This window comes from Mustela erminea, chromosome 16, assembly GCF_009829155.1.
Source record: "Mustela erminea isolate mMusErm1 chromosome 16, mMusErm1.Pri, whole genome shotgun sequence".
Taxonomy (NCBI): Eukaryota; Metazoa; Chordata; class Mammalia; order Carnivora; family Mustelidae; genus Mustela; species Mustela erminea.
The window spans coordinates 17,418,733-17,437,231 of NC_045629.1; the positions used below are offsets into that span (position 1 = coordinate 17,418,733).

General features: G+C 39.1%; 1 long non-coding RNA gene across 4 annotated transcripts in view; it reads left to right on the forward strand.

Annotated features, from left to right (window-relative positions):
* LOC116575092 overlaps nt 1-7,597 on the forward strand; it is a 75,094-nt gene extending 67,497 nt beyond the window's left edge. For 3 of the 4 annotated variants that reach the window (XR_004279606.1, XR_004279607.1, XR_004279604.1), the window contains one exon: nt 343-849. This is a non-coding gene — a long non-coding RNA (uncharacterized LOC116575092). Of the gene's footprint in view, nt 1-342; nt 850-6,999 lie in introns of those variants that run through there. The other variant, XR_004279605.1, reaches the window with a different exon arrangement.
* The last annotated feature ends 10,902 nt before the right edge of the window (nt 7,598-18,499 follow it).

The window sequence follows — 18,499 nt, forward strand, 5'->3', positions numbered from 1 at the left end:
TTTGTTATAGTAGAAGAGTGTCCTGTGTATTACTGGATGTGTAGCAGTATCTTTAGCCTCTGACCATTAAACACCAATAGCACCCCACCTCAAGACAACGAAAAGTGTCTTCATACTTTGCCAAAATTATGCCTGGCTGACAACCACTGGTTTGTGATATTTTAACCGAATCATTTTAATTCTGAAGTTGAACAAAGCGTATCAGGGTAATGGTTCTTAGGTGAATTCTACTTATTTCCAAATCAATTGTGGATATGTGAACCAGCCTTTAATCCAGATTCACATCTTCTCTTCCTCTACTCTTACTCTTTCCCTCCCTCTTGTTTTGTCTCCAACTCCCAGGGATGCCATTCACCCAGTAACAACAGACTGAAGCACTGGAAGAAACCTTGTTCCTGGGCCATGACGGCCTTCTCATTTCTCATCAGTCATTTATCCCTTGATTCAGATTTTCTTGTCTAGCCCTGATTAGCATACCATCATCTCCAGACAAAGAACAAAACCTATGTAATTGGCTCTGCTTCTAAATGAAAGCACACTATGTTAAGAACATTGTTTCTATATTTACAAATCCAAGACATGATTGAAAGCGTCACGCTCTCAGTGTAGGAACAATATGCCCATAATCAAACATCCAGAGCAAATTGTATGATTATTTGTATTATCCAGGATTTCAAGGCTGTTTCAGGGCAGAGAAGCCAAGTAGAAATATGTCAACTTTTTCAGCAGCCCCTTTTCTCCTGCATACACAAATTAAACTATTTTTGTGCATTATTTTGTCTAAAATTTTGACACAAATTCCCCTAAACATTCTAAACTTATGGATCATAAATAAATGTTACTGAGTTGAAACCATAAGAGATATGACTAGCCTAAAAAAGATCCTAGGTTTTTAAATATCTCCTAAACTATCAGTTCTTTTTGGAATATACCATGAAGCAGGAGTGTGTGTGTGCGTGTGTGTGTGTGTGTGTGTGTTATATAAAGCTGAATGTGTCCTCTCTTAGAAATTTGGCCAAGTAAAATACCCTTCTACAAAGCTATTCTATAAATAACTTCTACAAAGTTCTATGATATTCCTATCACATCTTCTAAATAAATTTTTACAGGTAGAGTTTAAAGGGTAAACTCAAAGGCATCAAAATTAGATCAATTTATCCATATAATGAGTATTTTACATTTATATTTAGATAAACAGTTTGCCAATTCTAAGGTAACATTACCACCTTCTTAAGCCATTCATTCTAAAATATGTGTTTGAAATCTTTGGGAGCCACATAGCAGAAATTGGGGTCCTTCTTAACAAGTTTTATTAGACTCACAACTTGGTAAAAGCGGGGGGGGGAATGTTCTTCTCAATTTACAAAATCCTTGATCTCATAATCTAGTCTAAGCATTCAAAATTAGAGATAATTTGGGGTGCCCGGGCAGCTCAGTCAGTTAAGCATCCAGCTCCTGATTTCAGTTCAGGTCACGATCTCAAGGTTGTGAGATCTAGCCCCCAGTCAGGTCAGAATCTGCACTCAGCAGGAAGTCTGCTTGAGATCCTCTCTCTCTCTCTCCTTCTGCCCCCCAACCCACTTGTGCTCTCTTTCTCTCTCTCTCTCTCTCAACTAAACAAATAAATCTTTTTTAAAAATAAGAGATTATTTCATAAGTTAAAGAGCTGACTTAATACAAGTTAAAAAGCAACTGGTATCGAAGTTAATTCAACTTTGGATCTCCATTCTTTTGTTCCAGTCCCATTCTGAAACTTGTCATTTGGCACTAAGTAAAAATAACTTCCATTAGGTAAATAATTGCCATGGAGATTCCATTTATGAAAGTAGCAACATGTATAGACCAATGTATACCAAATATATACCAATACACATTTTCATTATAAATGAAAGTTTAAACTAAATTTTGTTCTAAAGGAAAATCTGTTTTTTACAGAGCTGCTGTGAGAAACAAGAAAGATTACATATGTAAAAGTGCTTTGTATATCTGGATATGCTATATAAAGTGTGACATTTTTTCAAATTTCAAACAAATTTCTCCAGGTATTAGTTTCGTGAAATAGTTCCAAAGACCCGTGCCATCGCCCTGGTGGCTCCTCCCTGCATTGCCTCACCTTCCCCACTATTCATGAGAATATCACCAATCCAGGGAAAGCACCTTACCATAAAGTTACATTTTATTAAGAAGTTAAAAAATAGAAATTAGGGGCGCCTGGGTGGCTCAGTGGATTAAAGCCTCTGCCTTCGGGTCAGGTCATGATCCCAGGGTCCTGGGAGCGAGCCCCACATCGGGCTCTCTACTCAGCAGGGAGCCTGCTTCCTCCTCTCTCTCTCTCTCTCTCTGCCTGCCTCTCTGCCTACCTGTGATCTCTGTCTGTCAAATAAATAAATAAAATATTTTTTAAAAAAAATAGAAATTATACAACTAAAAATCAGTGAGCAGATCACAAGTAAACATTAATTGCTCAGTTACAAACCTCAATTACAAAACCCATTTCATTCACCTGCCTTGGCATTTTGTTCCATTCCCTGAGTTAGAAGTTACTGCTTCAGTGTGCCCTACACTTGCGCCCAGCTTTAGCCTTCCTTAGACTCTGGAGAAGCTGCTTAAGCCTTGAAAGCAACAGAGAGTCCTTTTTATCTGGGTTCCCAGACCCCATCTCTGCTCTATTACCCCTGGCCCCTTCTCTGGTTGCTTGGACTATGGTTGCTGAATTTTCCATTTCCTGGGAAACTGCACACTGGTGGTGTCAGAGTCAGTCTAGCTCACTGTGTGAGGCATGAATTGAACAGACCCAGAAATTCTCCAGATGCTGTTAATGCTAGGGAGGAAGGTGCTGTAACTCCCTTTTCTTACTGTTTCCTTTTTTGCTTCAAAGTTTGTTTCCATCCCCTATTCCATCCTCCAAATTTCTCTTTGCCACTGCCCCCACATACCCTTTTACCCCTTTCCATATTATAATTCAGTATTATAATGTTTCTACAAATATTGCTAATATTTGACTTTCATTTGTAAGGGTTTGAAACACCACCAAACATGAAACAAATAATCTTTGACTGAGCATGTTTACTTTCAGGTCACTGTTGTATTTAAAGATTAGAAGCCGGTCTTGGGGCACCTGGGTGGCTCAGTCAGTTTAGTGTCTGGCTTCCTTTCAGGTTATGATCCCACGGCTCCCTGCTCAGCAGGGAGTCTGCTTTTTCCTCTCCCTCTGGAGGTCTCCCACACCTGTGTTCCGGCTCGCTTGTTCTCTTTTGCGCTCTCTCTCTCTCCCTCTCTCTCTCAAATAAATAAATAAACTTTAAAAATAAATAAAGATTAGAAGTCAGTTTTACCTACAAGCAAAAGCATCTTCACTATGTATGAAGAATATCCTAGAAAACAAGATTCGAACAGTTAGCAGCTAATATGAATAATAACTGAATTTTTTAAACTCTGTTGCAAGGATATGCTAAGTCTTTACATACATAATGCATTTGGTCCTCACAATAACTCAGTGAAGCAGAGTATAAAATACCTGCCCAACATAGGAAAGCAAGTAAGTAAAAGAGCCAAGGATGGAAAGCCTGACAGTTGTGTGGCTGGGAAGCCCTTGCTTCCCGAAAGTGCGTAACAGGTAACAGTGGAGGACAGGTGAGAAAAAGGGGGAGTTCCAAAAAAGTTCTTTGTCTTCTTGAGAAATTGTGATTCTTGTAGATGGACTTTGAGACCATTATGCTAAGTGAAGTCAGACAGAGAAAGACAAACACTGTATGATCTCACTTCTATGTGGAATGTTTAAAAAAGAAGAAGCCTCTCTCATAGATACAGAGAACAGACTGGTGGTTTTCAGAGTCAGGAGATTGGTGGGAGTGGAACTGGGCAAAAATGGGTTTAGGGAATCAAAGGTACAAAATTTCATTTATAAAATAAGTAAGTCATGGGGATATAATGGACAACATGGTGAGTACAGTTAATAATACCGTATTGCATATTTGAAAGTTTGCTAAGAGTAGATTCTAAAAATTCTCATCATTAAAAAAAACTGCAACTATTTACTGTGACAGATCTCAATTAGACTTATTGTGGTGATCCCTTCATTGTATATATAAATATCAGATCATTGTATATTTGTACAATGATTGTACATTTATTGTACATTGTACAATTGTACACCTGCAACTAATATAACGTTATATTTCAATATGTGCCTATTAAAAAAAAAAGGCAAAGAAAAGTAGTGATTCTTGGAGCATCAGCTTATCAAATGAGGTGGTAGCTAGGAGAAGAATCAAGGAAAAAGGAAGTGGGGGAAGCTTGTGCCTCCTCCAGTTAAGCTTAAATTTCTGTCCATCCTGGTAAAAACAATGTTATTCACTGACATCCTTCCCAGTATCCTCAAGGAATCTCTCATTAAAAGCAAGGTGAGCTATAGGAGGAAAAAGGGGGTGACAGTATTAAAGACTTCTTCCCCAAATGGGAGCAAAGTAGCACAGATTAACAGAGTGGTATATGAGGCATATTTGTATTGAATGAAAGCCATGAGACAAGAACTTAGATTTAAGCAATTACATTGGTATGCTCAGTTTTTGAGGAGAAAAAAACAGAAGGTGTCAGCCAGATCAGTTTTTTATTTTACCCCAAATTATAGAATTGCTAAACTTCACTACAAAAGTCTCCCGTGTATTGCTTTATTCTGCTGTACATTGAGTTGTAAATGCTACTGAAAATTCCAGGACTATAAAATTGCCTAAATCTTATAGTCTCTTTCTTGGTCTCCTGAAAATTATCAGCTAGCTCCATTCACATCAACATATTCTTAACCAAAACAACAGTAAACTATAGAGAAGGGAATGAACTCTCCATTAAAACCTAGAAGGCTTAATCACAAAAGCCCCTATGGAATAACAAATGCAACCAAAGCTGAGTTCCCAAAGGCTAAGTAAGAAGGCCCCAGGAGGGATTGACTCCAAATGATAAACAAACGTTTGAATTTCCATGAGCACAATTCTGCTGATCTAAAGACATAGGGCATGCTAAACAAAGAACTTTACTTATAAATGGTAAGTCCACATTTGTGACCTGGGATGACTGGGATAATTAACGAGGCCCACAAAACAGGGTAGATGGTTATCCTGGCTAAACACCACTATTATTCTGAAGTTTTTTAGAAAACTACCTAAGCATTTGACCTTGCATCCCCTCTTCTCCATTAATGTACACCCTTTAAAGTTTTCAAAGTCTAACTAGAAACTCACTTCCTCCAAAAAAAATACCGCCCCCTCCCAAATAACCATAGTTGTCTCTGTTCATTATTTCCCAAAACCCCTTCAAACTTTATGTTTAATCTACATAATGTCAATTTGGGGGCCTGGCTGTCTCAGTCAGTACAGCATGTGACTCTTCATCTCAGGTGTCAAGCCTGAAAAGAAAAGAGAAGAGGAGAGGAGAAGAGAAAACCCATGTATAATGCCGATTTAGGGCTAAGTGTATGTGTGTCTCTCAGCCTGCTAATGTTCCCACTGTAACCTAACAAAAGAAGACACTTCATCCCCTAGGCTGCTTACACTGGAGACTTGTTGAACATTTACTCTGCACTTTGTGCCAGGTAACATGCTAATAATGCTCTGTGGGTTAATTCATTTGTTTCTCCCATCAATAAAAGAGACACACAGTGACACACAAGCTGCAGTTCAAAACCTTAGTAAGTAGAAGACACATCCAAAAATGTCATTCAAACCCATACCTTATCTTCGGTTCTTTCTGCAATCACTAAAGTCAATGATAGTGGCCTATACCTAGTGGGAAGATGAAAAATGTTATTTCAACTAATTCAACCAACATTAATTGATAAAAAGAAGTTTGATAAACATTGTAAAGCAGTGGGTCTCAACCAGGGATGACTTTTTGCCCAGAAAACATTTGTCAATGTCTAGAGACATTTTTGGTTATCAGAGTTGGGGAGAGGTACTGTTGGCAGCTATTGGGTACAGGCCACCAACAGTACTAATCACACTACAATGTACAAGATGGCTCCCGCTTAACACGAAATTATCTGGCCCAAAATCTTTATAGTGACTGAGGTTGACCTGCTCTAGAAGATAACTTCAGAGATTAATTTTACATCTAGAATGTTCCATTTCTGTGAGGACAGGGACTCTGTCTATCTTATACTGGAAGAACCAGGCCAAATCCAGTACCTGGCACATCACAGGAACTTAGCAAATATCTCTTACATTAATACATGCAATAGTGAAATTAAAAAGGGTAAATATACACATGACTGTAAGAGAACATGAGAAAAGGAAAGGTCCCATGAAAAGAGTACAAATGAAGTGTTTGGGGAATTTAAAGGACAAGAAATCCTATCCAATTAAACAGGAAAAGACCATCCAGAAGGCAGCATCTGAGGTGGAAGGACATTTAAGATTTCAGGAGGGGGAGATGGGCAAGAAAAATCATGTGAAGCCAGTGAAACAGCTTGAGGAAAACACTGAGGCTGGCTGAGGAGCAATTCAGTTGGGGTGGTATGCAGGGTATAAACAGGGAAGCAATGAGAAAGAAACTTGGGAAGATAGATTGGGGTTTGTAGTTGCAACATACCATGAAGACTCAGGTATGGAATTTATACTGAATTTGATATATAATGAGAAGCTGGCTCCAGGTGAATTTAACCATGATTAATCAGAAAGCAGAGTCAGAAGGAATTAGAGTGGCAAGAAATCAGAGGCAGGAAGATTAGTTGAAAGTATTTTATAATCGTACAATCAAGAGAGAAAGAGGTAGCACTAGGAGCTGGGTTTACAAAATATTTGGAACATAAAACTCACATTTCTTGCCAACTAACTCTATGGAATCAATATATGAAGTGAATAAGCCAGAAATGATTACCTAGCTTCGATTCATCATAGGAAAAAGGAAGTTCAGTTTGAAAGGTTTAGGGATGAAAGGATTATGAATTGTATTTGGACATAAAGGAGGTGCAAGTGAGAGATGTTAAACAGTTGTTGCACATTTCAGAGCACTGGATTCTGCAGCTCAGAATAAAAATGATGGCTAAGGAGGGAGCTGTGCAAGAAACAAGATGTTCATGGTGATGCCTATGAACATAAACTCAGAAAAGTTACAAAGTCAGAATTTGGGGGAATTCCTCCAATTAGCTGATAAGTGGAAGAAGGGAAGCAAACAAAGAAGATGGAAGGGAATTGGGAAGAAATCAAAACAGTGCTGTGTTAGGACAAGAGGTCAAGTTTGAAGAAAAGAAGTGGTCAGGTCTGTGAAACACTGTAGAGAAGCTGGGAAAGCTGAGGTGTGACAACACGTCATTGACCATTAAGAGACAGCTGATGGCTCTGAGTGGACAGTTCATGCAGTGTGGTCAGGACACAAGACAAATAACAAGTTTGCAGAGGAGTTGAGAAAATGGTACGGCTTGCCATGGTGGAATATTAAGTTAACTTTGCAATGTACAGATTCTTGACCTTCTTTGTTTTTGCAGTAGCTACCCTGGTGCATCGGCATAGCAACTTCTGTATGTGACTAATAATCAAAGGTAATTCACTAGAGAAAATAGACTAAAGAATCAATACCTAAATTATAAACAGGTTACCTTCCAATTCTTAATTTAAGTTATACTACACGTAAAAGTGTTTTCCTGTAGGTTAAAAAAAAAAAAAAAAAAGTTTTAAGACGTGAGTAAATTTCTAGACCTGGAGAGTCCTCCTCCAAACTTATCAAGCCATAATATACTAAAAATAGAAGTTTATTTCAAACAAATCTAGAATATTATTTTTTAAACAAAGATATAATGATTTTTGTATTATCTTCTTCATGGTAACTTTTACTGAAAAATAAATTATGAAGGTTGAGAATAGGTACTTCGAGGATATCAATAGGGGCTACATTAGAAAAACCAGTCCTCTACCTTGGTTTAAGGAAAAATATTTTACTATATTTGCCTAAGAGGGTGACTCTATAGCCCAGTTCCTCCCCAGTATACTAATGGGGCCCCAAGATTCTTGTTATGAATCCCAAAGAACTCTCCTTCTCTAACACTGTTCCTCCCTGTTTTGTGTAGTCAGTCATAAATCAATGTTATAAGTTGAGGACTGTTTGTATTACACACAGTCACCCTCATGAGGATATTAATTGAGCCAATAAATATATATGACATGTTGGCAGGTAAAGGTGATCTTGTCCTGAAGGCTAGTTGGCCAGAAGTTAGTCTTCCATAAAGTTGAATGGCTACTGACCATGGCTCAGCACTTAAGACGAAGGCCTCTAGTCAAACATAAGGTTTGGACCACAGCTCCCAGCAGTGCTGTAAGAAGGAGTCCTTCACTCCCAGTCTTGAAGGCTTACATGGCAAATTGTGCCATGGCCTTGTCACAGCACAGAGCTACAACTAGGGGACCCCACGGGCATCCTCCTTCTCAAAGCTGGGAAAGAGCTGGTGTTATCACAAACACAAATAGAACTGTCAGGACAGGACTAGAGCCAAAGCTCTGCCACTCTGAAATGCTTTTGTGTTCCGGGAAGTGGATGATGCTTATCTGATTACGCAGATTCAAAGGCCTCTCTTCTATCTCTCTTTCAAATAGCCTAAGAGTTAGGGACCCTCTCCCAGAGTCTAACATCTGTACTTGCTACATCTCTTTGCAATGCCCTGTAATGCAATGAGCAACAGGGGACCTGTTAATGTTCCTGTCTCCATGAGTTTTCCCCATCAACACTGATCCAGCAGTCCTGGTACATGTGCTGCTTGGCCATCTGCCCTTGATGCACAAGTACCCACAATCAATCAGGCACTAGAGACACAGAAGTAAACAAAACAGAAAGCCCCTGCCCTCAAACTTACATTCTCCTGGGAAGGGAGAAAGCCAACAGACAAATAGGTACATAACAAACCAACGAAGGGGTGATAAGTGATATGAGAAATAATAAAGTAGCAGAAGGAGATAGAATGATCATGGGAGTATAAAAGGTAGTCACCAAAAGTGACATCTGAGGAGTGACCTAAAGGAAATAAGGGATTGAGCCACATGTTTGTGCAGAAGAAAAGCATTCCTGGCCAACAGAACTCAGTTCAAAGACCTTGAGGCAGACTATTTTGTGTGTTTGAGGAAGAGCAGAGTCTCTCCCTGTTGCAGGAGATGCAGAGAAGCGTGGGAGGAGATGAGGTCCTGCAGTCCATGGCAGGGGCTGTGGATTTTACGTTGATTCAGATCAAAAGCCATTAGAGGAAGCTGACTCAAATTTCCAAAAGATCCCTTGGGTTTCCTGTGAAGAGACCAGATAGGGAGAACTATACGAAATGTAAATCAATGTAATTCATTGTGATAATCCCAGCAAGAGATCTGGTGGCTTGGAATAGGATGAGTGGTGACAGACATCATGAGAAGAGGTTGGATTTGAAAAATATTTCCAAGATTAGCAGGATCTGCTAATGAATTTGATGTGGAATATGAAAAAAAGAAGTTAAGAATAACACAATCTTTTTTTGGCCCACGCAACTGGAATCCATTGATTGGAATGGGGAATGATGATCAAGTTTGTGGGGGTAAACTGAGTCCAGGTTGGGACATGTTAAGTTTGAACTGCCTCTTAGACAAGAGGAGATGCAAAATAGAAATTTACAAATACATCTCCTGGCATTCAGAGAAGTCATCTAGCATGAGATGTAAATTTCTGGAGTCACGTTCAGAGACAGCATTTAAGGACACAGGTGAGGTGACCTAGGAGAATCAGGAATAAAATGTGGTCAGGGACTTCTGCAGATCCCTGAGACTTTTTTAGGAGGCACACATGGTCAATGTTATTTTCATAACAATACTAAGATCACATTTGCCTTTTTCATTCTCATTCTCTCACAAAAATATAGTGGAGTTTTCTAGGTGCCACATGACATGTGATGTGGCAGCAGATTAAATTCTACCTGTTTTTTATTAACCCGGACATTAAAAAGATTAGCAAAATGTAAAACTGTGACACTCTTCTCACTAAATTTTTGGGAAAATATGGTTATTCTATATAAAAAAATGTTATTTATATTAAAGTATAATGGGTTTGGGGGTACCTGGGTTGCTCAGTCAGTTAAGCATCTGCCTTCTGTTCACGTCATGAGATCAAGTCCTGCATCATGCTCCCTGCTCAGTGAGGAGTCTGCTTCTTCCTTTGCCACACTTCCTCCTACCCATATTTTCTTATGCATGTGCTCTCTCTCTCTTTCAAATAGATAAATAAAATATTTTTTAAAATATCCAACAGGTTTGTTATTTTTAAGCAAGTTAATAAATGTTTTTAAATTTTTATGCTTGAATTTCTTATATAGTAATCAGCAATAGGAGCAATCCACATAAGCAAGAGCTCTTTGGGATCCCCAGCAATTCTGAAGACTGTAAAGAGCTCTTAAAAAAAAAAAAAGGCGCATAAGGAGGTATAAGACCAAAGAGTTTAAGAATTGATGACCTGTATGAAGGAGAAAGAAAGGACACCTAAGAAAAAAGGTAAGGTAGATAAGGAAAAACCAAGAGGGAGAGTGAAAAGAAGAGCAAGTGAGAAAAAATTTTTCAAGATGGGAGCAATCACCTGCCTCACATATTACAGAAATACTAAATAAAATGAGGACTCTTGGATTTGGCAAGACAGAAGTCAACATTTTACTGTGGTAAGAGAAATCGTCAAAGTGGTAAAGACAAAAATCTGACTAGAGGGAATTAAAGAAATAACAGAAAGACAGGAAACTGAGAGGAGGGCAGGATCACTATCTAATGAATTTAGTTTAAAAAGAAAGTACATATAAAGAGTGAATATAACACCAAAAAAGAATGGTGCTGTTTTTTTCCAAATAAGGGTGTTTTAAAATATAATGTAATAATAGAAATTTTGAGGCAGAGTAAGAGCAACAGTTTGGAAGACAACTGCCACTGAAAAGATGGTGAGTCATATATTCACAGATACAGGGAGAGTACCCGTCATGTGACAGGGAACCAGAGTGAGAAACACTGTGGTCAGTTTTGAGACAGAAGAGAGAGAAAACTTCACTGTGGTTTCTACAGGGAAAAAAAAGTGTCAGGCAAGGCAAGCAGGCTTAGGATTGGTTAGTTTGAACAACTTCAATGGGCTCTGGGGCATAGGCCCATTGTCATCTGGTACTTGACCCTGGGGTGATAAGGGCAGGTGTATAGTGCCCGGAGTATGACAGTCTCATAAAGAAAGTGGTTGTGGGTGTTGATTCTAGATTGACTGGTTTGTGTTTGATTGAGTGATTGGTTTCTGGAAGGGTATATAAATAAGGAAGGCTGGAGGCCAAAGCAAGGTGATTCAGCCATATTATCAGTTGTCCAGAATGAGATGTCTGCCATATCTTCAATATGCCAAGATATCGCCAATATCTTCAGTATGGCAAATACTAAAGGATCAAGTTTACAGAAGCTAGAAACATAGTACACAGGACTACAATAGTATATTTACATGATAATGAGAATAATCCAGGAATTAGGGAGGGTTAATAATATAAGAGAGAGATGCCGTGTCTTTGAGTAGGCAAGAAGGAATGGGATCCGACATACTAAAAAAGAAGTATGGACAGTTCTTTAATTATTGTAGGCCAGAAGGAAGTGGATGTGGGGACAAATACAAGTGGGTTGGTAGATTTGGGAACGGCACTGTGTGGAGGCTCTCTTCAGATTGCTTCTATGTTGTCAATGATGGGAGGTTATCAGTATAGAGTAATGAATGGAGAGGTAATGTTGGAGATCTGTTGGAGAAAAGAAGGCAGGAAATAATCATGTAGGAGATCAAGAAAATGAACTGGCTAGCGAAATGTAGTAGGATCACAGGATTGCACTAAGGGCTCACAGGAACTTAGGAGTCATAAATTTAAAGTGAGATCAGACAACAGAGTTGTGTATTTTCCTCCAGCTGTACTCAAGTAGCAATACTCAATTAAGACCACACATCCTAAAATTCTTCTCAACTCTGAATTGAGCTCTGAGATTTAGGATAATGGTATTTGGCCCATTTGGGTACATATTTCATGATTTCTCTTTCTTTTCCTTTATCCTTTAAAGCAACCAACAATTAACTTAGATAAATGATGACCATCCTTAGGTTTATTAATCGTTCAAGCTACTCTCTCTTCCTGAACAACTGACTTAATAAGGAACAGAACCTAAGTACTATTAACAGGAGCTCAAAAAATTCTGAATAAAATGAAATGTTAATATCTTTATTTAACTAGGATAGCTTCCCCTCCCCCACCAAATCAAATCAGCATAACACAAACAATAAATTATCAATACTACTACCATGAACAATTATGCCTTAGTTGAGTCACTTGTTCTGCCTTCCGGCTGTTATGCACAGTCGTGATGACAATTATAACAACAAAAGTCATATCTGCATTCTCTCAGCTTCTCATATCCCAGTTTATTACCATAACTGACAATATTTGCCAGAATCACATTTGTTAAGAGCCATCTAAATGCTACAAGGCCCATGTCTAAGAGAACGAAAATGTGTCTAATCCTTCATCTAACCATTGCCTCCTATAATTAGCTATTTGAGATTTCTCTGTAATTATCTGGCATCTAGGCCTAAGGAAGATCTTCACATTAGAGTACTAGGAGTGATCAAGGATTCTGTCAATTTGCAAGTCTGGAGCTCTCCTGTAAGAGAAGATTGTATGATTACCATATACTGGCTTTGTCTGTCATGTGAAATATTCTCTTTCAAGCCCTAGAAGATAAGATTGGTACTGTTTCTGGAAAAAATTCTCTCTGTTCAAAGCCAGCAAGAGCAACTATTATGTATTATTGCTCAAAATATATAGCTCACCTCAGCCTTCTGTTGTGGCTCCTCAACACTGACCTTGGTACTCTCTACTTCTACTTTACTATACCCTCAATTTTATAATCATGAAGAATACCAAGCACTCAATGTGAATTATTTTCTGGAATCAACTGAGTGTAAGCCACCATTTATCTGGGATGCAATGAGCACCTGCCATTTTTTTACCTGCCCAACACCTCCACAACAAATACTCAGTGTTTGGGGTTTCCCCACCGTATAATCTCTGCCTTCCCAGGAAAGAAGACAGAAAATGTATTCTCCTTGCAGCTGAGGCACCAGTCCATCAGGCTCTAGCAACAGACACACTCATGGGAGCTTTGAGTTTGGAATTAAACAACCCAAGGAAGCCGGGCTGTGGCAGAATCCATTCTCAGAGTCGGGTGGCAAAGGATGCATCCAGCTTCTGTGGAAAAGAGTAGTGGAATTTCTGGTACTTGGTGTTCCATATCAAGGCTATGAGCTCAGGTGGTACAAGAAGCAGTGACTCACTCAAGCTGAGTCATGGTGTGCGTTTACTATTGTGACTGGCTGCATTACCTCCAACCTAACTTGCCAATCCCAGAAATTCCAGAGCTATCTGACAATCCTTAATATGGTGGTTTTTATTTTTAAACTATTGTTCACAACCAATTAGTAAGATGTAAAATCCATTTAGCAAATTACAACCAGCAATTTCTTAAAATGCAACAGAATAGAACAAGAAGAATGTTTAAATCTCATAAAGCAAGAGGTATTGCTCCACTCAAACTTTGTTTTATGTATATATGAAAACAGGTATGGATATGTGAATGCCACAAGGTAAAATGTACTTCATGCTGAGGGTACCAGTCAAAAATTTTTTTAACAAATTCTTTTTCTGCTATAACTAGTAGGAGTAAGGATTTTGTTGTTTGCAACTAAGAGTCCCTGATAGTGTCTAACAGGAATAGACTAAGGGTACAGCCTCATTCTCTTCTCCCTACGGTGCTCTAACCCCTGTGATTCATCACTTAATGCCTCTCCGTTAATCCCTATTCCATATCATGCAGAAAGTTAGCTCATTCCAAATACACATCCTAATAGAGTTAATCTATTTGAAGGACATCCGGGAACTTTTGCGTTAAACTAGAAAAACTAAAATTCTATGGTTTATGTAGATATTTATGTCTGTGATATTAGTTTTCCATTTGCCTTAAAAATTTCTCAAATGGATGTGTTACATGAAGTTGAAACTGGATGCCAGGATCGCCACTTAGTTAATGCTTTTTTTTTTTTTTCTCATGAGAATCTTTATCCCTCCCAAGCATATTCTTGACTCCTCCATGAGTGAAGTTAGGGTAGTCTACCCAGGCTCATCTCCTTTCTGAAAAGGAGATGTCAAAAACAATGTTAACCAGCTTGACTTTGATTAAGGAATAGGTTTCTGGTTTTTATCTCTGGCATTCAATAAACACAGTCCTATTACTTCAACTTAATGCCATGTAATATTTATCAAAAGTTGTGCAAGTTTTGGATTGCCTAAAGAGTATGTTGCCCCCCAAATTCCTCTATATACTTTAAAATTCACCCCTGCATTAAGCCAGAGGAACAGAGTTGTATTTCTGGAACATACAGATTTATTCCCTTATTCAATTATGTTGTAGATGAGCAGGACACCTTCTACATCAGAAATGCACTGGCCTTACTTCTAGTTCATTACCTTTGTTTGTTTTTGTGTTTTTCCCCCATGCCACTCATTGCATTCCTTTGCTGTATTTCAAAGATTCTTGCAAACTACCTTAAAGTCTTCTTTGGAGCGAGACAAGGTGTAAACAAACAAACTCCCTTTCTTTTCTTTTCCACAGCCCCCACACACAGAAGGCTTAATTCAACTTATGCCTCAATTACTGTAAAAACCTTCTGGCTGGTTTCCTTGCCTCTATTTTCTCCTCTCATAAATGTTGGATTCCTCTTCTTCAATATTGTTTTCATCACTTTACCCAGCTGCTCAAAAACTGCAGTTGCTTGGTAATATCGCTGTCATAGATATAGTCCTCAGGCTTACATTCAGAACCCTCCATCAATTGCCCACACACTTCCAATTTTATCTCTCACGCTCACTAACAAGGTGCTTCTGTTCCAGATAATTCAAAATGATCGCCATTCTCTATTTACCAGTTGCAGTTGTGCAAAGCCCACCTCCAACAACTACTATCCATATTGCCTTTGGAAAACCATCTCGGTTGGAAAATGGGGAGTAACATTTTGTATGGTTTTTGGGAGAAGAGATAGCACATACAAGTGTCTAGATTAATTACATAATGAGTAAAAATGTCTATCTTCAAAGCACGTGGCACATAGTTGGCACCCAATAAGAAGTGTTTTTGGGTAGACTATTTTTTGCTTCTGTTCATACTATTTGTACAGCCCTGAAAAGTTCTGCTCCCTCCTTAACCATTGGTTCCTAAAGAGCAGGCAATAGGTATTTAGACTTTGAATGCAGACAAAGGGAGGTTTGAGTCTGACACACTCCACTTGACTACTGCATCGCTATGAGCACTTGGCTCAGTGTCCTCCTGTGTGATCATTCCCCAACTTTGCTGAAGAAGTGGGCCCAGGAGCACAGTGAAGAATGTCCAAGACACAACTGATACAGTCTCGGGAACACAATCAGTACTGCATCTTCTACTACTGTTTCCTTCATACTACTAATAAATAAATGTCTTTTAAGTTTGGTTTTGTTTGAGATAAGGTGACTGAGTTGTTCCTTTTACCCATGGAACCCAGGAAAAGTAACTGTTAAGGTAGAAAAACTAATCATTGGACCCTAAGGGGAAGATTTTGTCGTTTGCAACCTTCCAGCTACTAGTAAGCTAGAAAATATTCCGGAGTAACTGTATCACTTCCTCTAAGGGTCCCACAATAAGAAATAAGAATGGTGATAAAATGAGACTCCTGATAAAATAAGAACTTCAGTTCACCGTAAAAACCTTCTTCCCAAACCCTTCTGGTTAGATTTCTTTAACTATAAGTGAGTATCATATGTTACTTTTGTGTATCCAAAATATAGAACATGACACTAAGCCAGGGCTTTGTATTTACTTTTGACTGAAAAAGTAGGCTTTGTCACCTCTAAAAATACATGACACCCATCACAAAGCCACTATCTTTCTGTGATGGAGCATTCTCACAAAGAGTTTTCCCAATTCATCAGATCCAAAGACAATCTATGGTGCCAACAAATTTTGTCTTGGCATGGCCTTCATTTATAAATCTTTTTAATTCTAATACTGCTCCTTTCCACAGTTCCTGGAATCTCTAAGTATTAAATTTCTGCCTTCAGTCGGTACTGCCAAATCCCACAGCAGCACCTCCATCACCTATCCTAATTCCTAACCAACTTTAAACCTAACACGAAATGAAAGGTAACAGAGTTCATTTCTTAATTCCCCTTCAGTCTACCTTCCTTTAATGCTAGGTCTTCGTGTTTGAATTGTGTACCCCAAAAAAGATACGTTAAAGTCCTAATTCCCAGCACCTCAGAATGTGACCTTACTTGGAATTGGAGTCGTTTCGGTTGCAGTTAGTTAAGATGTGGTCATTAATCCAATATAACTGGGTCCTTATAAGGAAAAAGAGAGACAAAAAGAGGACAGCACTTGAAGACACAGAGACACAGGGAGAAGGCCATGTGAAGACAGAGGCAATGACTGGAGATCTGCTGCCACAAGCCAAAGAACATCTGAGGTCCAGAAGCTGGAAGAGTCAAGGAAGGATCCTCCCTGGAGGGCTTTAGAGGGGGTATAATCCTGGTAACACCTGACTTTAGACTTGTGGCCTCTAAAATGGGGAGACAATAAATGCCTGTTGTTTTAAGCCACCCTTTTTGGTATTTTTGTTAGGACAGCCCTAGGATACTAATACACTGTTAATCTATGCTTATCCTCCAGATGCAGAAGGTAAACTCTCCTCTAAACAGTGCTAGGCAAATAATCTGTCAATGCACTGCTTTGCATGGTCTTAAGTTCCTTCTTCCTGAAACTCAATGGTGCTCTTGGGTGCCAATGGACTAATGGATGTCTTTTCTTTAAAGTTTCTGTAGTTTCTTTCCCAGCAGCAACAACACGACAGGGCAGTGCAATGACATTTAAAGAGCGGGACCTCTGATTCAACAGCTAAAAGCCCACACAATGTGCACATAAGCTACAATAAATACTATTCCCACTGTTTCTAGACATCACATATTTCAAGCAGCTCAGGCTAATACTCTCTACACTGTCAGAAAAACTATCCCAGACTCCAGAGGGCTGACCTCTCTTCATCCAGCCAAAGAATGGCAGCATTGGTCAACTGCACCATCTGCAAAACAAAAGTTGGGCTTTTTAAACACAATCAAGGGCCTGTTTGATCTCAGGTGGGGTGAAAGTCCCAGGAATGGAAACTCTCTAGCTGATTTCTCCCATTTTTTTTTCAATGTTTTTAATTATACCCCAATTAAATGAAAAACCCCAAGAAGAGGGCACAGATTTGACTTTTAAAAACCAGATGTCTCATGTTTTGGGTCCTCCTTTTAAATTAACATAGGCAAACAATGTTATCTCCGTGTTAACAAAGGAAACCATCTTCTCGGCCCTTTGTGTTCCTTTCAGAGACTCTGGGTAAATGAAGACCACACTTGTTCCACTAGGCACATTTGCCGAGGACAGAACCGGCGCCAATTCAGCCGGTTCCCTTATAGGAAATGACACCCGGCAGCCGGGCCTGGATCTCCCATAAGCTCCACATATTGTTGAGGCAGCTCGGAGGACATGCTCGGATCAGTCAGATGGTGCCCACAGCTGCTAACAGCCGCCGCACACCGCTCTGACCCCTCCCTGAGTACAGTTTTCCTTTGGCTTCCCAGGAAACTTCCTGGGAAGTAGAGGCTCTCTATAACTCTCTGCCCATAGTAAGGAGATGCTTGTGGTGAATCCACAAGTCCTCGTCAGGGTAATTAATAATAATAATAATAATAATAATAAATCAGCTTGGGGGAGCTGACTAGTGGAAAGGGAAGAGGTATATACTCTGCAGTTTTCTTGGAAGGTAGGATTTTCCCCTCTTTAAAACGTGAAGGTTCTGCTTTCCTGAAAGAGCAGCCTCCAGTTCTATGATTAGCATCAGGAACTGGAGAGGCTCCATCAGACCGAATCTTTGATTTCAAGGCAGCTTTGTGTCTCAAACCTGGTGAGCAGGCTCTTGAGAAGGTTGGTCATAGCTTGGAAAAGCAATTCAGTAGGTGGTGCATAGACTTCAGAGAAAGCAAGCAAGCACACGGTTTACATTTTTTTTTTCATTGTAAGAAGTACCGATAGCAACATAGGTGGGGAGAGGGATGTGGGTGGGGTTAACTTATACATAGCTTTTTTATACTGTGCCATCTTGCAGCAGATTTTCTGAGGACTTTGTGTGGGTTTGTTAGGGAAGTAAAAATTGGGTCAGAATAGTTTCACACTCTACTACAACGTTCTTTGCGTTGTTTTTTTTATAGCCTCAATTTAGGCAAATCATATTCATGTATCATTGCTAATTTTCAAAACAATGACACAAGAAGGCTTTGGCTAAAAAGGAGTAACATATTTCAATCTATTCTTGCTTTTCCCTAATTTATCAGTTCAACATTGTAACAAGGGACTCAAAAATTGTTCTGTAAATATCATTCGTATTTTGC